This window comes from Andrena cerasifolii, chromosome 3, assembly GCF_050908995.1.
Source record: "Andrena cerasifolii isolate SP2316 chromosome 3, iyAndCera1_principal, whole genome shotgun sequence".
Classification (NCBI taxonomy): Eukaryota; Metazoa; Arthropoda; class Insecta; order Hymenoptera; family Andrenidae; genus Andrena; species Andrena cerasifolii.
Genome location: NC_135120.1, coordinates 21359485 through 21379715, shown reverse-complemented (window position 1 = coordinate 21379715; position 20231 = coordinate 21359485). Strand labels below are relative to the sequence as shown.

The following is a 20231-nucleotide window of genomic DNA, read 5'->3' as shown; positions in this document are numbered from 1 at the left end:
GATACTTCGGTGTTCCAAATTACCAACAGTATTCCAAATATGCTGCACTTCCTCTATTGATTGGTTACTGAGATATAGGGCGTCAAAGTTGACGAAATTTCATGCTCCTTAATGTCTTGAAAATGGGAGCATGTTTAATGTGTCAGAAAGTTTACCTGAAGAGATCAATATGTGAAACAGTTTACCCTTAAAGTAGGTGTTATAAAAATAAACTTTGCACAGAAATAATGTAAAATATCTTTGAATTTACCCTTGTAATTCCCTTCTCAATGTGTCATAAATCTAAGTCATGTTTTAATAAAACGGAAGGAAAACAAAGATGAGTGTCACCGAGTGTAATACCGTAACAAGTTTCTTGATATAAAGTAACATGTCAAGTATGATATCCAATTGAGAATATTTGCGGAAATTTGCGGTTTTTAAGATATTTAAATTTAAAGTGCCAAGTGTATTTAGTATATGAATAAAACAGCATTCGTTATTTCAAACACCGCTGATAATCCATAGTTTTCTTTTATTATTTTCGACAATATACTTGAACTATGTGACCTACTAAACGAAGAAATGTTGAGTTTTTCACTAGAATCAGAAAAAATAAAATTTCCAAAATAATCTTTAAAATAGTTTTTAAATTATCGTCGTCATATTAAAATCGACATTCTAATTATATCGTTTTAGTCAAAAATCGGAAAGTAATCAATTTTCACAAAAATTAACTTGAAAAATCGTTTACACCAATAATATTAGATCCGCTATTTGTTTTTTTGCAATTTTGACTTCAGATTCGTAATCAGCGACCCGAAAACCCTCCGAGCACCGATTTCTGACTAAATTGAAGTACATTTTGAGGTGTTTGCCACTTTTCAGCGATTTGGAACCACTGTGGGGGCGTACCTACCCTCTGCACGAATGAGAAAGCTAATACTCTGATTCCGAAGCGACGACTTCGCTGAATGGAATCGCTAAGCAAGTTATAATCGTTGTGCGTTATTTGCGCGATCCGATTCGCAAACAGTGGTAATTACGCGGGGGAGGAATACGATGACGCCGGCTGCGACTACAATTTTCTGCCGGCGATGGAAATGTCGCGGCAACTACAGCCTCGCTGCACGATGGAAAATTCTACAATTTCGACGACAGACGAACGATATTGCACGTACTCTTGTACTCCGAGGCAATGCGGAAACACGAAGAAGTCCAACGTCGTTCCGGCAAAGAGACGAAGCGGCCTCCCCTCCGAGCGGGTGTTTTATGAAGAAAGTTCAAGTGGAGGCGGGGGAAGAATCAACAGCGAAAGATTTTTCCAGTGGCAATAAAGGGACTTCGCGAGTCAAGCAAGACAAAGATTTATGACGGGCACGTGATCTTATTTTGCTTGAGTCGCGGAAAATTGTCCGTAATAGGGGACATGAAACGGGAGTAGGGTGGCTCGTTATGGAACGTAACTAGGGGAAATATGGTAGCTTCTAAGTAATTCAAATTAATGTCCCCCGTCCTCTGGTCTAAACATTACGATATCACTCCTATCTCGAGGGCTTTCGATGGACTCTTTGGGAGATTCAAAATTATGTTTCATCTGGGAGGAAGGGCAAAGCAGTGAATCTTTTAACGCAACCTCCAGTGGCTAGCAGTCTCACTGAAAGTAGTTTTAATCGAAAGCCGCCAGATGCAACCAAGAATTTCAAAGCAGGAAAGTGGAAAGTCCACAGTTATCGAACTTTTCTAATAGAAGCATTGTCAACGGCGCCCGGTAGCCCGTAGGGTATCACGAACCACTGGTTGCGAAACTCGGCCGCGGCTTCTCCATATATCGGGGCAGAAAAGAGCATTAAACACGTTTATCCACGGACACTGGACTTGGCGTGCCTTCAAAAGCAGTTATTAAAACCGTCGAGTGTCACTGGGGAGTATAAAGGCTTCCGTAGCTTTTGATAATAACGGCAACGCGATATGAATTATTCTTTTTACGCAGATAGGAGACTCGTCCCTGGGGAGAGCGCGTCATCGACAGAACTTACGTCGCAGGCTGAACATTGTTCAGAGATTACACGTCAATATCCGATCATGGATAATTCTGATATAGGGTGCAAACCATGAGTACGCTTTTAATCATTGTACGTTCTGAGTAGTCTACTTAGCTATGTAAGGCTAATCCGTTCACTTCAAAGGCATAATGGAGTGTACCCAGGGAATTCAATCCCGGGATCGCGATCCCGGGATCCCGGCTGTTTTTTGGATTACATTTTTATATTTTTCAGTTGTTCATAAAGTAATTTACGTTTCTAAAAATTCTCGAAATTCTCGGGATAAGTTACAACTTGATATATCAAATCCCGGGAGCTTTAGTATCCAAAAAGCAGCCGGGATCCCGGGATTGAATTCCCTAAGTGTATCGCAAGAGCTGTGGAGTAGTTAAATATGTAGAGAACTAGATGGGAATAACGCCATTGAGGATGCAAATATCTATAAATGATTCTTAGATAGAGTAAAAATATCATCTTCCTCGAACAAGCAATAAAACTGATGATCGTGAGTTTCATAGAATGAATTGTGTTCAGCTCTTGTCACAGAACAATCCACGTCAAAATACAGCGGAGCATATAGATCGTGCTGACAAATCGCGAAGCTTTTAAACATACGCAACGCGTTGTAACTCATTCGCTCGAGTTTTATTGAAACAATGGAAAATTCATATCGGAATCTCAACTGTGTCGATGGAAAGCGGGTTCGCTTTATCCGCGGGGGTGGGTAGTATTGTCGGGAAGAACAGTCGAACAACTCCCCGCTTCTCTCGTTTTCGTCGATTAAAAACCTCTTCTGTCAGCGCTGCGACAAAATGAACTTCTGCCTTCCTTCGAACTTTTATTTTTCGAACTGCCGAGCCGGGAGTAATCCATTCCGGGCCAGGAATCATAACTTTGAAACCTTTCTTAATTCGTCGCCCCGCGTCGTCCCTCCTATCGTCTTCTATTCTGTCCCTCCCCCTCCCCCTATTTCCGGACGGGTTATCCGTCGCTGAAACTTTCGTCGAATCAATAAAAGAAATTGCCAGCCGTGTGGCGAACAGATTTGTTAATTCAATGATTCCGCCTCGAGTGACGCCAGACGCTGAAACTTTAGCGCGTCTCCGAAAGTCGCAAGTTCCGTCAGGGTACGGTACTGATAAGAAGCAACCGTCTAAAATTGGATTCATAGTTTACAGACTGCATTTCCGTGGAACTTAACTTTCCCATTTAAGCGGCCCCCTTCCCCGTTTCCTTTCACAAGCCAATTCCTTTCTAAAAACATCAGCCTTTGAAGGAGCTGAACCCCTCGATACGCAAACTGCTTAGAATTAACCTCCGCGAGTACAAAAGCCAATGGAAGCGAGTGCGATGTAAATACTGGAGCATCAAAGCAATCCGCTTAACGAGCAGCAATACCACTGTCAACAAATCGAACTTACCAGAGGATGCAATGTTCTCTGGTTTAGTACCATCCCATTTCTGCCGGATGTACGAATACAAGTTTGTAAATTATTTCGATGGGTAGTAAATGAATTATCACGGACGAAACGCTTGGCACAACACTAGTTCTGTAACGCAGAGTCACGAGTGGGCGAGAAAATTCTACTATTCCTTGCATTTGCGTGAAGATCCGCCAGCGACGGAGTAACAATAAGTAGTATAGGCGGTGCTTGGTCAGACGCGAGCGAATGTGACGCACCGACAGGTAATCGAATTCTAGTTCTTAATATTAAAAATGAACTGCTTTCTGCAATTATGTGATCTTCATAAACGAACGTTCGTGCCCTATTTGTTCCATAAAATTCCTTCGTCTCTCATTACTTACTTCCTGGACTCTCGATATGACTTCACAAAGGACACCCTTCCTTCCTTCCTTCCTTCTTTCCTTCCTCAAAAGGACTGGCGCAACGTATAAAGATAAAGGAAAGAAATCGAAGCCGAGGAGTAATCAAATGATACACGGCAAAATGAAAGGGCACGCTCATATCTACTTCGAGGCAGAGATAAAAAAGTGGACACGATAAGAGGTTGGACGTAAGTCACAGACACGTGAGCTTGTAAGCGCGGTAGAAAGAGACAGGATTGGACACTGCCGACTTTGTATGGCGCGCGTCCATAGCGCGAGTGAAATACGGGGAAAGAAGAAGGTGGAGGACGAGGGCCAGCAGGACGGCTTATGGATTTTCCCCTTTCCCCTTCGGAACTTTCGCGCGGTAACCCTTCGTATAAAAGGTTGGGTGGTGTCAGGACAGTTAGGTCGTCGACGTGACCCGAGAGTTCGCCTGGAACAACCTCCATTTGTACGAGGAATTACATCCGCGGACGAAGAAAAAAGATATTTCTATACCGTATACTAACGCAAAAAACGAAGGATGAGCGATTCGGTTTGAGACGGCTTCAGGCGGAAGGACTCGAGATGGCATTACGTATCTTAAGGGAGGACGCCACCGTGAAGCCACTAACAAAAGACAAACTTAGGAATTTTTTTGTTCGCATAAATACAAATACAGGACATGGGTTTTTTATATAGTTTTAAAGCAATCTTTAATTTACTAGAAAACTTTTTTTTATGAAAAATTGTATAAAATGGCGGCGAACGAAATGGGTTCCCGGAGCACTGCAAAAAATGCCACACTCCCGGGAATGACTAGATCATCTGAGAACGAAATACAACAAAGATATATAAACAGGAATATAATATTATCTTTGACCTAGCGTAGGATTTTCTCAAAATTCGAATTATTTTGGAAATTATAGCAGTTTGAAGAATTGACTTTAATTTTTTACATAAAAATTTGCACTGAAATGCTTGTAAAAAGTCGAATAATTGAAATATTAAAAAAAATCCTGCGCTAGGCCAAAGATAATATATTCCTGTTTATATATTTTTGTTGTATTTCGTTCTCAGATGATCTAGTCATTCCCGGGAGTATGGGCTAGTTTTTTGCAGTGCTGCGGAAAGCCATTTTGTTCAATTTCTCCTAAAAAAAATTTTCTAGCGAAATAAAGATAGCTTTAAAGTTATATAAAAATCCAAACCCTATGTTTTTATTTATACGAACAAAAAATCCCCAACTTGGTCTTTTGTTAGTGGTTTCAGGAAGGGTGGTCCCCCCTTAATTGGGGACTTGCGTATCTGATGATATTTGTAAGCCGGTAGTAAAACTTTATATGAAAAATATACTAGAAACTATTAAAAAATACAATTGAATTTATTCTGAATATTATTTGTACCAGGCCATGTAGCGGAAACACAGCACTAAGTACAGAGTATTTCTGCTTGAAGTCATAAATCAAGTAAGCATGTTTTGACGAAGAGCACTATCAAAGGAAAAACACTGTAATATTCATTGAATACACCGACATCGAAGGACCGTTATGCCACTGGATTATTGATCCGAAAGAGTGATGTTTGATGTTATATTCAAGGATATAGAACGGTGTCACGAACAAAGTACTCGATGCACAGTATCGTCGACTATCGCAATAACCCACTGACACGTGGAAAATAGCCTCTACAATCGTACGACACCTAAATAAGTGTGTCTGTCATGTAGATTAGTCCCAACGTGATGATGCACATTTGTTGAGTACTCATCACCGCTAGATTCTTCTCAAATTAATGATGAAAAACCTACTACACTTCATATACACATATTTTTCAGATCGACGCGTGCATACAAAATATTTAGATGTTGGCGAGCGGTGAAGCTCTTATACAGGTCGGGATTCCAGATAGAACGTTCAAGTCACACTGTACATAATAAAACGATTAGCTTTAGTCTCTCTATACATAGAACTTCATTAATACGTCGAAAGGTAGTGGAATACTGGTTGCAGTGAAATCATATAACCAATGAAACTAGGGCAATTACAGACAGCAGACGTCAATCATTTTCTTCGTATAGGAACTAGGAACTAAGTAGGGGAGAGTTGCCAATATCGTGCTGGTCACCTAAATCGTACCTCATCAATTTCTCAGTAATTAATGAATATAAACGACATCTGACGATAAATATATCAGGTAAATGCGAAATAAGAAATAGCAACAAAACCTTTTGAGCTTACACCCTATTTTGTGCGTGCTATGAACATTTAAAACAATCAGGTATGATTGATGTAACTTTTTACTATTTTAATTTAGCTGATAACAATTAAACAATGCAATTTTGTCCTGTATTTTTTGTATTTTTCTAAAAGCGAGTTTAACGTAGAATATTTTACATTCATTATAAAGTTTAAATTGGAATTTATAAATAAATTTATCATGTTTCCTAAATCGTGCCACTACAATCGTACCAGTAGGATTTGACAACTCGTATGTTATATAGGTTATGTACATATATCATATACATATGTATATGTAACTTAATAATAATCATTACTTTACGTTGAATATTGTCTTCTCTATTTGTTATGGACACTATTTTTAGTGGAGGTACGATTTAGGAGACCGGGTGCCTAAATCGTACCTTTTACAGTATGTGACAAAAAGATTAATAACAAATTAAATTGTTCTGAACAAAAGGTTAAGGATATAATAGTAGGTGCCTAAAAGATCAAGCTACGATATCCAATAGTCATTTCCGTTGAAATTATTAGTACCAAATATGAAATATAACGTAAAATGTCTTAAGTGGTACGATGTAGGCAACCCTCCCCTAAGTCGGCGTGCTCCTTCGACCACTATATCCTTCGAATTGTGTCACCTATATCGTTCGGTGCCGGAACCGCATCGATTTCCCAAGACGCATTACACGCTCTCATCAGAGTTCAACAGGGTCGAAAAACGGCGACACGTACGGGAATTAGAGTTTGATCGATGGTTACAGGGACTTGAAGGCGCGCGTAATATGCAAGGACGGGAAGGAGGTCCGTAATCTACGCGATTTTCCGGAGCACCACGGGAGAGCTTACCCTTTCGGTCCTTACAACCCCTGCCTGCCGGCACCCCCAGTGCGATTTTTAATGACCAGTTTTAAGAACTTTGTCCGCGACGAAAGTTGAACCAACGCAGACCGGCCGGAGCTGCATGATTTATGAATGAAAGAGACATATTGGTCGTATCTGAAAAACCAACAGTCGCGATTTACCGCTCTGTCGGATACAAAACATTTATTTGCTCGGGCGATACGCTAAACATACATCGGCCCTTCTGCAAACTTGCTTGCGCGATATCTGGCTCGCGTGTAACTGCGGCTGTCTGTCACTGTTGACGTTGTTATTCAGGCGATTCAATAAACAATAGCTACTGCTTCTATCGTTTTTGTTTCAATTTCTATCAGATTATTAATCATCAATATAACGCTGGATGAGTAAATTCGATGATCTGCCAGGAGTCGCGAAGTCGAAAGGCAGAAGATGATGCTGCAAACTTATCCAACTGTGTTCTCTGGAATTGACAAAAGGACCAGGTCGAAGGCAACGTCGTGTAGAAAACACAGGAAAAGCAAACAACCGATACACCGCCGATAAACAACCGAGATACCTCCGATTTCCTACAAATCATACGTAAACAAATGCGACGGGGAAGACGACGTGCTTAAATAGCTTTACCCGGATAAGGTAAGTATGTAAAGCGACATTAAAAATAAATAAACGGAACTTTACATTTAACAGGTCTAGCTCGCAGACTTAATAGTACACTCTTCATTTAATTTGATAACTGCCGTAAGCTTGAACGTTCTTAGACACCTCTCAAGACCACCCACTATACCTTAATTTTCCACGTAACCGCTCACGAACCCCGCTGTCCCTATCACAAGCCCTTCAAAAGCGTCTGCTCGCACATGCCGCCGACACAGTGATAAACAACATCGTCGGCCGTCGACGCACCCATTCGTCTTTCCGCTCACAATTAGATCCTTTCTACACCGTTCGAACCTTTGATCTTCATATCCGTGATATATGAACTCCCACGTCACGTGTATCGACATTAATCGTCCCCCCTCGAATTTCACAGCGGCGAAAATATCGTCCCTCTGCGAACAAGAAGAAAGAACGTGCTCCCGATGGAACGGAAGCCTGTAAGCTGGACCCTCGCCCACAGCACCGCCCCGCCTACATCAATAAGTTGGCTGATATCTGTTTGTAGTCGCGGCGTTCCTGCTGGAGCAACACGACCCGACGATAGATCTGGGGGGGGAATGTCGGTTAAGCCGACTGCTGCTCCCGTACGACGGGGTGTACGCCATATTTTACAGTATCAATCATAGGGAGCAATAAACGGGTCCGCGGGGAAGGTGGGTGGCGGTCGGGTTGCTAAGATACAGAAGCGGTTAATGGCACTATTACGTCTAGGCTAGCCAAACTCGAGCGGAGCAGAGGCCACGAAGGGGCTGACAGAATGGGGGAGGGGGATGGGTGGACGACGGGCGGATGATGTCGTCGCAACGTGCTACCAGCTGTGACTTATGACGTATCACGGCGAACGAACAACGCCGTGCCCTGTAGGTGGGCCTCAAAACTCAGACCGGTGAGCGCGCGAGCGCGTTCCATAAGCCATGATTTATCGAGAGACGCATTACGCGCGGCCTTTAAATTCTTTTTGCCGTAATAACGCCCCGTGGAGGACGTGTTCGCCGCGCTACGAAACATCACGATCAAGTTGCGAGCACAGGAAATCACATCGCCACCGAGATAGATTAATTCGTGACTGAAAGTTTCGCGCTGAGACTGTATCGCCAGCATTGCAGCTACCTTTCTCAGGGGTCAAGTGGCACACTGCGGTCGCTGATCACTATGGCTTACCGAATTGGTAATAACAGCAGCCACGACAGCCGGGAATTCTTCGGTGCAGAGTTAAAAACGAGCGGCGAGCTGCCGCGGGAGTAATCAATGAAATTTCGGTTGCGTTAATTATTATAAAGGTTTCGAGCAATCCGCCGGCCAATATCAACATGGTGATTTAATTACGAATGCAAAGGGAGATGGGGAATGAACGACGGTTAAGCAAATAACTCGCGTTCGTGTATTATTTGGTGTAGCGGTACGTAACGAAGTCACAGAAAAAGATATACGCGCGGCGAGGCAGTATTCCCTCGTGGCGAGTTAACATTGCAACGAGATTAATTATCACCCGCTCCGCGGGCGTTTATAATAAACATTACGGCCGCGTTCAGAAAGATGTATTAAGTTTTCTCGCAAACGGAGGACAACTCGCGAAGCCAGGGAAGAAATGTGGCAGAACGAATGCAGGGGATGCTTGATCCACGATCCTTTAATTACGCTCGTAATGATTTTGCGAGGCCGGCAACGTAATTCGATTATTGCGCTTTTCACAGATGAATCGATATCAGAAATGAATTTGTTCAGCTGGCTAGCGCCGTTGGGGAGCCCGGGGGCGAAGGGGGAATAAAAGTGGCCATGATGCCGTAATATTATCGACAGATTAAACTGCCGTTCATTTGCACGTCTGCTGTTTGAAAAGTAATTACCCCGTTGTCATCGACAGACCACCATTCAGCCACCGGGGATACTCAACAGCTGCAAGGGTGAACCTCTTCATTATTTTCCAATACCTTCCCGTTAGAGCCACTATCTCCGAGACTACAAACGCTGGCTTGTACACGGAACCGGCCGAAAAGAATTCTCGAGAAATCGACTGCGCAATTGTCTACTTAATATCTAGTACTACTCACTCTGCTTCGCTGAAATAAATCCTTTCAAGCTGATTACGTGTAAGTATATTACAAATAGCGGACAATAATTTTCGCCGGCAGTACATGTATCATATTACTATCGTGCACCCGTTAATAACACCGGCGACCTTAATACCTTCGAACACGATTAGAAATAATCGAACGGCTAATCAGAATTATAGGCGCAATTTATGAACCTACAGTACACGTCCATAAAATAAATGGACCTTGTCTCTAAATCAGGTATGTTGATAGACTGGATGAACTGGCAGACTCGTGTTATTTACAAACTAAGATCTAGTAAAAATAATACATACTTAATTTTTAATACGATTACCAGCTACTTCTCTGTCCACGATACACGAATTATTCGACTATTCTGGAAACAATGTGCGAATCATTCCGAAGACCCCAACACCTAGAACAAGAAGCTACACACCGCTGCCCTCGTCGTTCAATTTGCAAAGTAAGGGAAACAATAAGCCAGCGACTTCGAACGGCGAGGGGAAGACACTTGGCGAATGCGAGAAACGTACTACCCTGTGGAATCTAGATAAAGGCATTGCGCCCCCGTGAAACTGTAGCACTGGATTATCACGCGGCCATTAATTCGAAAATATAGAGCGAAGAACAGCAGCGGCGGCAACAGCATCTTCTTGACTACAACTGCTCCCGTTTTTCACCTACGCTGCAGTAATCCCTCAGTGGGGATTATATGCAGCATGCCCGTGTAAATCGCAACGTTTCCACTGTTCCCAAACGTCTCGTAGCTCGCTCTCGCTCTCCTTCGTCGTTCTCTTGCGTTTTAACCCCTCTCCCCCTATCCACCCCCCCCCCTCCCGGCTACCCCGTTGCTGTGTAAACGCTTCAAACACGCACACTTTGAAGTCGCTGGCTGGTTAAACAGCCCAACGGCCAAAGCAGCCGCGCGCACACCACAGTGTTTTGATTCGAAACACCCTCGAACTGTATTTAGAAGAGATTGCGTGGATTGCGTGTTTGAGCTGTGGAGATTTCCAGCTTCCCGATTATTATTAGCGCGTTTAAATAGGACGTACACGAGCCTGCACTCCACTTGCATGAAATGTAAGGGTACAGGGAGTAGATGGCGCTATGAAGAGCACTTGGGCCGCTACGAGGCCCTGAGATATCGTGGGGTAACGAATCAGCTTGATTGACCATCCACGGGCGGTCACGTGCAAGCAAACGCGCGCACTGGGGAGCCTGACTGTTATTAAAACGAAGGGGAACTGTGGCGGTGGAAATTAACCCGCCCGGGGTATTAGATTGTCGTGAAATTTGAGGAGAAAATTCAAATAGGAACGGAACACAGCGACGGCGGAGGGTGCACTGAGAAATCCGGAAGAACACGCAAGAGCCAACGCCATCAATGGAATTGCACCCTTCGTTAACTGTGCACACAGAGATCTTGTTAGGGAGGCCTCCGATCAACCGCCGCGTCTATAACGCGATCCGTCCGAACCGCTATTACGACATTAATCTGCCGTAAGCGTAGCGAGTAAATCGCTAGATAAGATCGAACAAAGCGTCCGGTCCACGAGCCTGCATCCGAACGTTGCGTACGGACTCGCAATCGCGGACCTTTATGCGTCCACTGATGCGATTAGATGAAAACGAATAGTTGTTTCGAGCGGGGTCCTCCCGCGGCTCGAGGGACGGTCTCTTTGTGGGGAGGTTTATCGTGAAAGCGCAGCGCGAAATGATGTTGCGAATTTTATAGAGATCGCAATTTAAGCGGCGCTTCAACGACGGTATGGACTCGAAATGAGCCGAGGGGTCGAGAGGATGTGTAACGTGCGTTAAAATTGTAATTACGGAGTAATATTGTATTCTACGATGCATACATTTTGAAATAACAACACTCACTAAACAAAAAACGGAACTCTATTGTTATAATTGTAAGTCCAGGGATAAAAAAGTTTCGAGATTATGGAAAGTGGATAGAAATGAGAATAATGGACAAACAAGTAAATATTGTTAGAATTCTCTGCTTTGTGTAGGAGGATATGAATGCTCGCCTGAACATGTACGTACTACATCAATTAGTTGTGCCGAATAGCTTGTGTTGTGAGAAGGAGAGCAATTGGGAGAAATTACTTTTAACAAATTCGTGACTGAGCGTTTCAATCTTTTTGTTCGCAAATACAGGAGCCGAAGGCGTTTCGAGTGCAATTCCTGTTCAACGAATACGCCCGAAATAAACCTTTCCCTGTCGCGTCAGCCTGCTCGACCTCAATTTCCTCGACGTCGAAAATAAAGTTGCCTTATTCTTATGGATGCTGAGAACCGTTCAATGACTGCCTGACAGTGATGCAATTTATAATTAATCATACCATCTTATACATTCTATTATTCAGAACTGACTGAGCTTTTAATACTTGGAAATCACGATGAAAGATAAATTACATGGGTCTCCTGAATAGTGTGGTGCATAAATGCACGAAGAAGCAAACGGAGTACGAACCTGGAAGATAATTGAGGCAGTGAGAGCAACGACGGACTAACCCACATTTTTTTCTTTCGAAATTGAGTTAGCAGCAATAACGTGTTCCAACAGCCTCTACTAATCATATAAAATATGAAAAAAAATTTGTTTTAATTTGGTTTAGTTCGCTGTCGTTCCCACTGCCTCAATTAATATGCGGACGTTGTCAAAAGCAGGCGTAATTCCGACCATTTTCTGTTAAAGTATTTTTCATCGCATTACGTATTTACACGAACTAGCTGCTGAAATTATGAAATTATCCACGCAGCCATATATTTTAACAAACTGAATACCAACGGCGCAATGCTGTTTCCTATACAATAACGCATTATCAATACGGGGAGAATGAAGTTCCGCTAAGAGTATTAAATACTCAAACACGAACTTCTAAAGGCTTTTACCACTTGATCGAATTAGTTGTCTCGTTACGAGAAACGTAATTTTCCACGTTAAGCTCTTGCATAGTTCCACGTGACGGGATTAAACATTAAAATGTCATTAATCCGCTGTTTCACTGTCAGCACTTCGGCATGAAATACTGCTTGTTAACAATGTCATTAGCAATTGCGACAATTTCTTGCAAACACCTTCGCCAGGCTTTTCGCCGACAGACTATTTCAAAAGACGATAGACCAAGGTAAATCATCTCGAATATCACTTTGCATTTAACGAAAAACGTGACCTATCGACAGACTCGCGAACAATTTCGTGTGCCTAGACAGGTATTAGAAATGTGCCTTGGTCAATTTCAACAGGGAGGATGTTCGATTACTCGAGGGAAGATCTCGTCACCCCTACGGCGCTATCATCAGATTTTACAATCTGCGCGAGGTGTTCCTCCTTTTTTTTCCAGCCAAGGTGGCACGAGAAGCAATTCGAACCGAGATCGAAGCGAAACCTTGATTACCAGCGTGACTAACGAGACCTGGTCCTTCCTAGGATACGGGAATAGCTTGTTCGTTCGTTCGTTCGTACCCAGCTATCTCCAGAAAATCGATTTAGCGACGGTGGTGCCGCCGTGCCCCGCCGATTCTTCGACAATGAAAGATCGATTTCACATTTGTAATCGGACGAGCGCGACGCCGACACGGTTGGGTGAAAAAAAAGGAGCCCGAAATGGCAACGCCACGGAAACGGGGGATCGACAAAAGCCATTATTAACTTCGCGTAATGGCCGGCGCGAGAATTCAGGTCGAGAATTCGACTTGGCAGGGGGAGGAGGCTAGCGAGTGTATCGATACCGATCGATACACACCTCCATTTGCTCGTGTAAAGAGCAGACAGAGGGGGAAAGCGCTTCAAGATTTCCCAACGAAATTCGACCAACTTCGGAACTCGGTTGCGGCGTAGCTGTGGTTCGATTAGATGAAATATCAGGGAAAGTGTTTGCACGAGAATGCCGCAGTAATGAAACCGAAAACTTGTCCGCTGGAAGGCTAACTGACACGTATTTTCCACCGAAACCGTAACTCCAGCTAGCACCGCTACGAGGATTTCGGTCGGGGTTCAAAATTTCGTTATATTCGGGATTAAATTCGCTCGCGGGGAATGACATTTGGATGGCTCGTTGTGCACACACGATTCGAATATTGAGAACATATATATCCTCCGGGCAGTTGGCTCTTCCTTAATCAAGAAGCTTGTTGGACAGGCTCGGTGCAGAGATGGGCGAAGAATCATTTGAAATAAAAATTTGTATACGAAACTTTTATTTCAAATAATTTCTTGCCCACCTCTGGCTCGGAGGATGCAGTTCTTGGTTTTGTATCTTCTGGCGGCGGTTGCTCATCAAAATACAAATGGAAACTACATGTGTAATGCGGTTAGGTATGTATATCGATTGCTACGGAAATTCGCTTCGCTATATTGAAGTAAAAGGATTATGCATACCAATGGCGCCGATATTCGGTTAGCCGTGTATTTCTACGTCTACCTACCGCAGAATCGAATCAGGATGAAAAGGGCCTGGAATGGGCTGCGAGTTCGTTCAACTATTCGCTGCGCGTTTTAAAGCGAAATGCCTCATTTCGTTTTAAGTCAGTGACCCATTTAAAATTCGCACTACCGTTCCGAACTATTCAAAATTTAAACGTACCGCAGTTCCTTTCACTGTACACGGACCGCGGCTGAGTTAAACACTGCGATACAAAATTATGGAAGCGTGTATTACCCTGTCCAATGGTGAAATGTCCCAAATTCAGAAGCAAAAATCTATTTAAACCTATGTTGCATCGGCTAATAGAAATGTCTGTCCGCGTTAAAGCAATCGACGAAATAAATAACAGATCCTGCGCACAAAGGGGCAAACACCACTTCCCGTGTCCTGTAGACACACGCTGGTGCAAGGACACAGGACCAGAAGCTAGCCACCGTTGAGTATATTCTTCTTCTCCCTCTAGTTCTCGTATTCCATTCTCGGTGCAGCGCATGAAAAGGTACATGGGTACATATGTCAAACAATACGCCCTGTAAATATACTAAAATCTCATATTCGCCCTGAAGCACATCAACCCCTTCCCCCACTAGAAAGGATACCAGTTCGATAGGTGCTGCTGTTGCAGCATTTCGTTGCTTATTGACAATCTCGTTCGCGAATATCATGCATGTTTAATACAACGTCCCACTCGAGCCAGCGCTTCGCGGTGCCAGAAATGATGACGAACTGTTACACTGTACTGTGTATCTTGCGAAGGGCATCATTAACTGGGGTCTTTATAAAATAGTGATAATCCTATGCAATCGTCTCAGTCATTCTGAGATCAAATTCTAAGGGGGGAGAAATAGGTTCTTTAACAGGAATACCTTGAAAGTTTGAAATTAAGAGTTCACGAAGAAATTCTTCTACGTTCTGAGAGACAATCTATCTACTTAGTTGTCTTGATAATCCTGAGAGGAACGTCTAAAGACAAAGGTCCTTCTTAATGAAAGTGTTTCTACATATTAAAAGTAAGAATTCTTGGCAGAATTCTTCGACAGTCTAAAAGCTCAGGACCTAATTCGCGGTTTTTCGTGGACGATGGAAATTCGAGGAACAATGGCACTGAGAAGAGTGCAGAAAACAGTACACGTCGAGAAAAATGTCCCAGACTAATTCCGGGAAAAAGCGACATGCAAACGTGTCGCCGTAGGCGCAATGCGACATTCCTGGGTAAACATGATGGTTATAGGTAAAAAGCTTTCGGATGCTTTTAAATATAGGCTAGTCTCGAGCTAGGGGACAGCGACAGAACAAAGGCTACTCCATTTTCCTTACCCGCGGATACACTCTACAAAAGAATTGTGGAATCGCGTGTTTGGGCGATTCAAAAAGATGAAGTAAATATCGTGGCCAAAAGAACTGTGGCGTGCAAAATCAATTATTAATTTCACTGCTATTGTCCGAAACGTTTAGTTAATTAAGAGACCGCATATTTGAACGATTTCATTTGTCAGCGAAATATTTAATACCTCGAATGATGTCAGTACCGTATGAATGGAATATTCGATGAACATTATATTTCATGAAATACATGCGCGGGTTTTAATTCTGCAACTTTACACAATGCTGCTCGCAAATGACTAGGGAATCATACGTTTCGGCTATGCAGAAGAACAAGCCAATAATTGGGTAGGCAAGTAATTCTAATAAAACTTTATACGATGTATTGTATATAAATTAGTAAGTTTTTAATATCTGGCTCATTTTTGCAAAAATTAAAAATCGTTTTGAAAAAAATATCATATTTGTTCAGACTGATTCTCTGAATTGAAACCAATCATTTCAAACATCTGCGATATTTAACTCGAACATTTAAAATAGGAGAATGCAGAATATTTCAGCTTAACCCTTTCAATACCAAACAATTTATTCCCAATAATGATCAAAGCGTCTTATATCCACAAGTACTTTTGTATTTTATTGTATATCTGGTGCTGCATATGGCAGATATCTTACTCGATATTAAGAACACATGTATCGAATATAATAATTAGACAAATAAATCATGATTTCCTCAGTTTCTTATTCCTCGGATATAAGCGGCTTTAGAAATACCTAAGCTCTTGGAGCTGCACTACCTAGAAGAGGTATTTACTTCGCTGTACCAATATGTCCACACCTTGAGACGTCGTACGCTGCAGAGGGTCCCAGCTCCAGTGCACTCAATTATGCAACGTTTGCGAACCACTGACGGCGGTATGATTAATTAATTATGTAACCTAATCGAGGCAACACGTTTACGCGGCAGAGCCCGGCCGACCGAGCTACCCGCGTCGACTATCGACGTCTACGTATCGGGTGCACTGTCTAACGATGATCGCGATGTATCGATACCGCCTCTCTGGCATAACGTCGCGTGTCTCTGTTGTGCACTGGTTCGAAACTCCCGCCACGCCTCACGCGGTGTTCTCACCGGCTGTCACGTAAACATCACACCCGCGTCCCGCGACACCGTGTCACGAACGGTCACCGTAACGTTGCGTCAACACATTTCGAACGGCATATCGATGACCCGAATCGGAACCATCCAAGCTACACGATCCCAGTGTTACGAATCACAGTAGATCCTCGCCGAAAACGACCATTCCCCGTTCACCTGGCACGCTGGACTCATGCCCCATCCGAGAGACCCTCATTCCGCGTCCACACGCAGCAACCCCATAAACCTTAAACGAACTGGCCGCAGCCTGACGTCGCGTCGGCGACTCGTGCCGATACACCTCGCGCGACGTTACGAGCCGCATTGGACTTCGCCTGGACCCGGGCTCGACTCCAGTGGGGTACACTCGGATGTTTAATAAATTCGGGGAGGGGGGTGGACGCCGCGAGGAGTTTCCGTGACACTTGGCGACAACGGCGTACACATGTGACCGTGCCGGAAATGGGCCACTCGCGGCTCTCGCAGGAGGAACCACACACGCGATCCCGCGCACTGTTGTCGAGGCGGTACGGAATGATTCTACTGAAACGCGGACGCGACGGTTACGTGGCGGCCGTCTGGTAACCAGATAGCAAAAGACACGGAGAGAAAAGGCGCGGAAACTCTCCACTCGCGATACGGCCCGCTGACTGAATCGAGCGGTGGACGAGGGACGAGCGACGAGGAAAGCAGGCGAGTCTGCCGGAGAGGTGGGGGTAACTGGAAAGGGTGGCTGAAGATACACCCATGCTGCGAGCATGCGCGTCGCGATCCTTGCTCCTGCTTGCTTCGTCCGTCTACCCTTATCCTCGTTCTCGCTCCGCTTCGAACGTTCGCCCGCAGCCTCTCTCTGTTCCTCCCTTCGGGATGCTGTTACCCCAGCACGCCTCTTCTCTCGCTTTATCCTTGCTACGTAGGCGCACAGGGGTTCCTCAGGTTCGGTACGTGCCTTTATTACTGGCCATTATTTCTCCGGAATGCTGTTAACCGTAACACTACGAAATGATAAATTAATTTGTTCTCGTAGCGGCCGAGGCGGGAAAGTGTATCACGCCCGATGAGGGCCCTGCCCACGTTTTCCATAGACGGGGAAAGTAATGGGGTGCGGAGAAGACCCGGCTTCGCCGAGCTCGATATTCCCGAGAACGAAATCTTCCTCTCCGTTTCCATCGAGTGGCTAATTTTTTTCATTATCATCAAGCTTAGGTTCCCTTTCAGAAGGTGAAATTGTATGCACAGGCTCTAGCTTCGTACTTCGAATTGTTCCGTCTTAAGGGACAAAAGCGGGCTCAGGAGACGAGGCGAAAATTCAATGTCTTTTACGGTGAGCAATTGTTTGTTCTCGAAGCGTTCGTTGGGAACTATTTGCCTGTCAGATGACTAAGAGGCAATCGACAAGTGCCTTTTTTTTTTTAGTAATTTCGACTACTTTCGCCCTGAGATAATCCGTTAAATTGCTCTGTCAGCAGGTGGTATACGGTAACCTCGGACCGGTACATGTCGTACATCGCTGACTCGTGGAACAATACGCTCATAAACCGCGACCCTGGTTAAACGCTCCGACCGAACAACCTAGCTAGGTTTGCTAGCCAGATGTCTGGTTTTTCCTCTGCTACGTCACCAAGAAGGAGAGATTCCCTCCTCCACCACCGAAATCGCGGAAGGAAGGTTCCTTCTCTTCGAGAAAATGCTAGCCAATCAGCAATTTAACACCTCCCGAAATTCTGATGTCTTGTCTACCTTCGACGTCGAAAGGCGAGACGAGACAGAATTCAATCGTGTCTCGAGCGATTCTATTCTATAGTCTAGTCAAGCATTCGTGACTAAGACTCTCAGTCAAACAGTTCTCTTACTCAAGTCATCATACGCACTTGAGTAATTAGTCTAGTCAAGCATTCGTGACTAAGACTATAGAACAAATTACATTCGTGCTATTGTGTGATCATCGTACGGATCAGCAAGCTCCTTTTTCGTAATTTAACAATCACTTAAAATTAATTTAGCGAGTGATAAGATTATCAGCACCGCGTACTACAGAGTTACTTGGGCCTTACAACCCCAAGAGAAAGAACAACTTTCGCGCGCGTGTCGGTAACTTACAGAATGCCTACAGACATGTGCTGTTATAGTCGGACTTACCTTGACGGTGGATCCAGCACTGAGGAACAGTAAGGGAACTTTGTCTAAATATGCTTCCATGATAAATTATCTTAAATTAACTCGGATTTCTATCGTAGAATATCTCGAACGTATGTTTTTCGCGAAGGTTAAACGTTCGATATATTAACTGACTCTTTCAACTTTCAAGATGGAATCGTTTGCAACATTATTACCACCAGGCGTCGATCCTGTCTATCTGAAATCAATACACGTACACCTCAGGCGTTAACGAAAAATACATTTTTTTTTCTATGCTATTAATTGTTATGCGAAGCACACCGAGACTCTGCGCGAATAACTATCAAAGGGATCGTGCCCAGACCTATTTTTATGGGATATCAATAACTAAGTTCCCATCAAACCCGATTGTTCTATTTGGAGAAAGTTCTTAGAAATCCATTTTACGATGTGTACATAACCACACTGGCGCGATCTTCATAGCGCGCGCGGTTAAACCAAACTTTCCTTGAGTAAACGCCGCCGATTAAATCCATTCATCTGCTTTATTCGGAGATATCGGTCAGCTTGTGACCCGATAAATTACTCGGCACACACCGATGGATCCACGGTGCCGTGGCAGTTTGTAGCAACAACCGGCTCGTTACAAACATGTCCAGCCGAAACTGACAATAGGGCCACGTCCGATATTACCTCTCTATGGTATACCGGTCCCTCTTGTCCGCCGTATATATGACCCTGATAATCGTAATACAACGGATGAAGGACCGGACGCATAATAGTGACAGGGCAGAGAGCGTTAGTCGCGGTTGACGGGCCGTAGTTGCTGCCTGTTCCGTTCCGTAATCGATGGCTTGTGACACAATCGTGTTATCACTTTTCGTTCGTTCCGGCGGCCCGCGGAAACAGGGCACCGCAAATGTAGGAAGCTGCCGCTGTAACGTACACGAGATTTTATTACGTAGCCCGATATCACATTCCAGCCGTTGCGCGCGACATAAATTCCCGTTGCACTTAAACGATGACGGGTGTTCGGCGATCGTGTCGACCAGAGTCTCGTTTCATCGCTGACAAACTGGGGCTTTCGTGCGATCGACCGACAGAACGCGCGCATACCCCGGAAACGTCACTAAACCTCTGCCATTCGCTTTACGGCTCGCAACCGCTATTTTCATGATCGTTCCAGCAACGCCGCTGTCTTTGGAGCAACTGCCGCGGTCACAGAATCATTTACGTTGATGAGCCACGCGACCGACACTCGATACAGGACTCGGCATTCTGCACACCCACAGGGATGTTTCGTGCCCGGTGCAGATAATTCAACCCTTTAATCTGCTGCGCAGCGTCAGTGATTCTTGTAATGGCCTCCACCCCGCCGTGAACGGTTTAAGCTGTAAAAGCTACAATAACGTAAATACGTGATGTTTTCGAGGTATTCAGCATGTTTTAGTGAAAGAGTCTTTAGAATTCTCGCGATACCATCGAGCTGCATGTCCTCATACACGTATATGTATACAAATGACGAATCTCGAATTCACTAGGATTTTGTGTTACTTTAATATGT

At 44.1% G+C, this 20231-nt stretch overlaps 1 protein-coding gene across 3 annotated transcripts in view; it reads right to left on the bottom strand.

The window, feature by feature from the left end:
* Sema2a (Semaphorin 2a) overlaps positions 1-20231 on the bottom strand; it is a 475650-nt gene that overhangs the window by 367313 nt on the left and 88106 nt on the right. Inside the window, exon 1 of one of the 3 annotated variants that reach the window (XM_076808048.1) lies at positions 16250-17185. The exons of the other annotated variants lie outside the window; for them this stretch is intronic. The gene's annotated coding sequence lies outside the window, so the exon portion shown is untranslated. Of the gene's footprint in view, positions 1-16249; positions 17186-20231 lie in introns of those variants that run through there. 3 annotated transcript variants of the gene reach the window in all.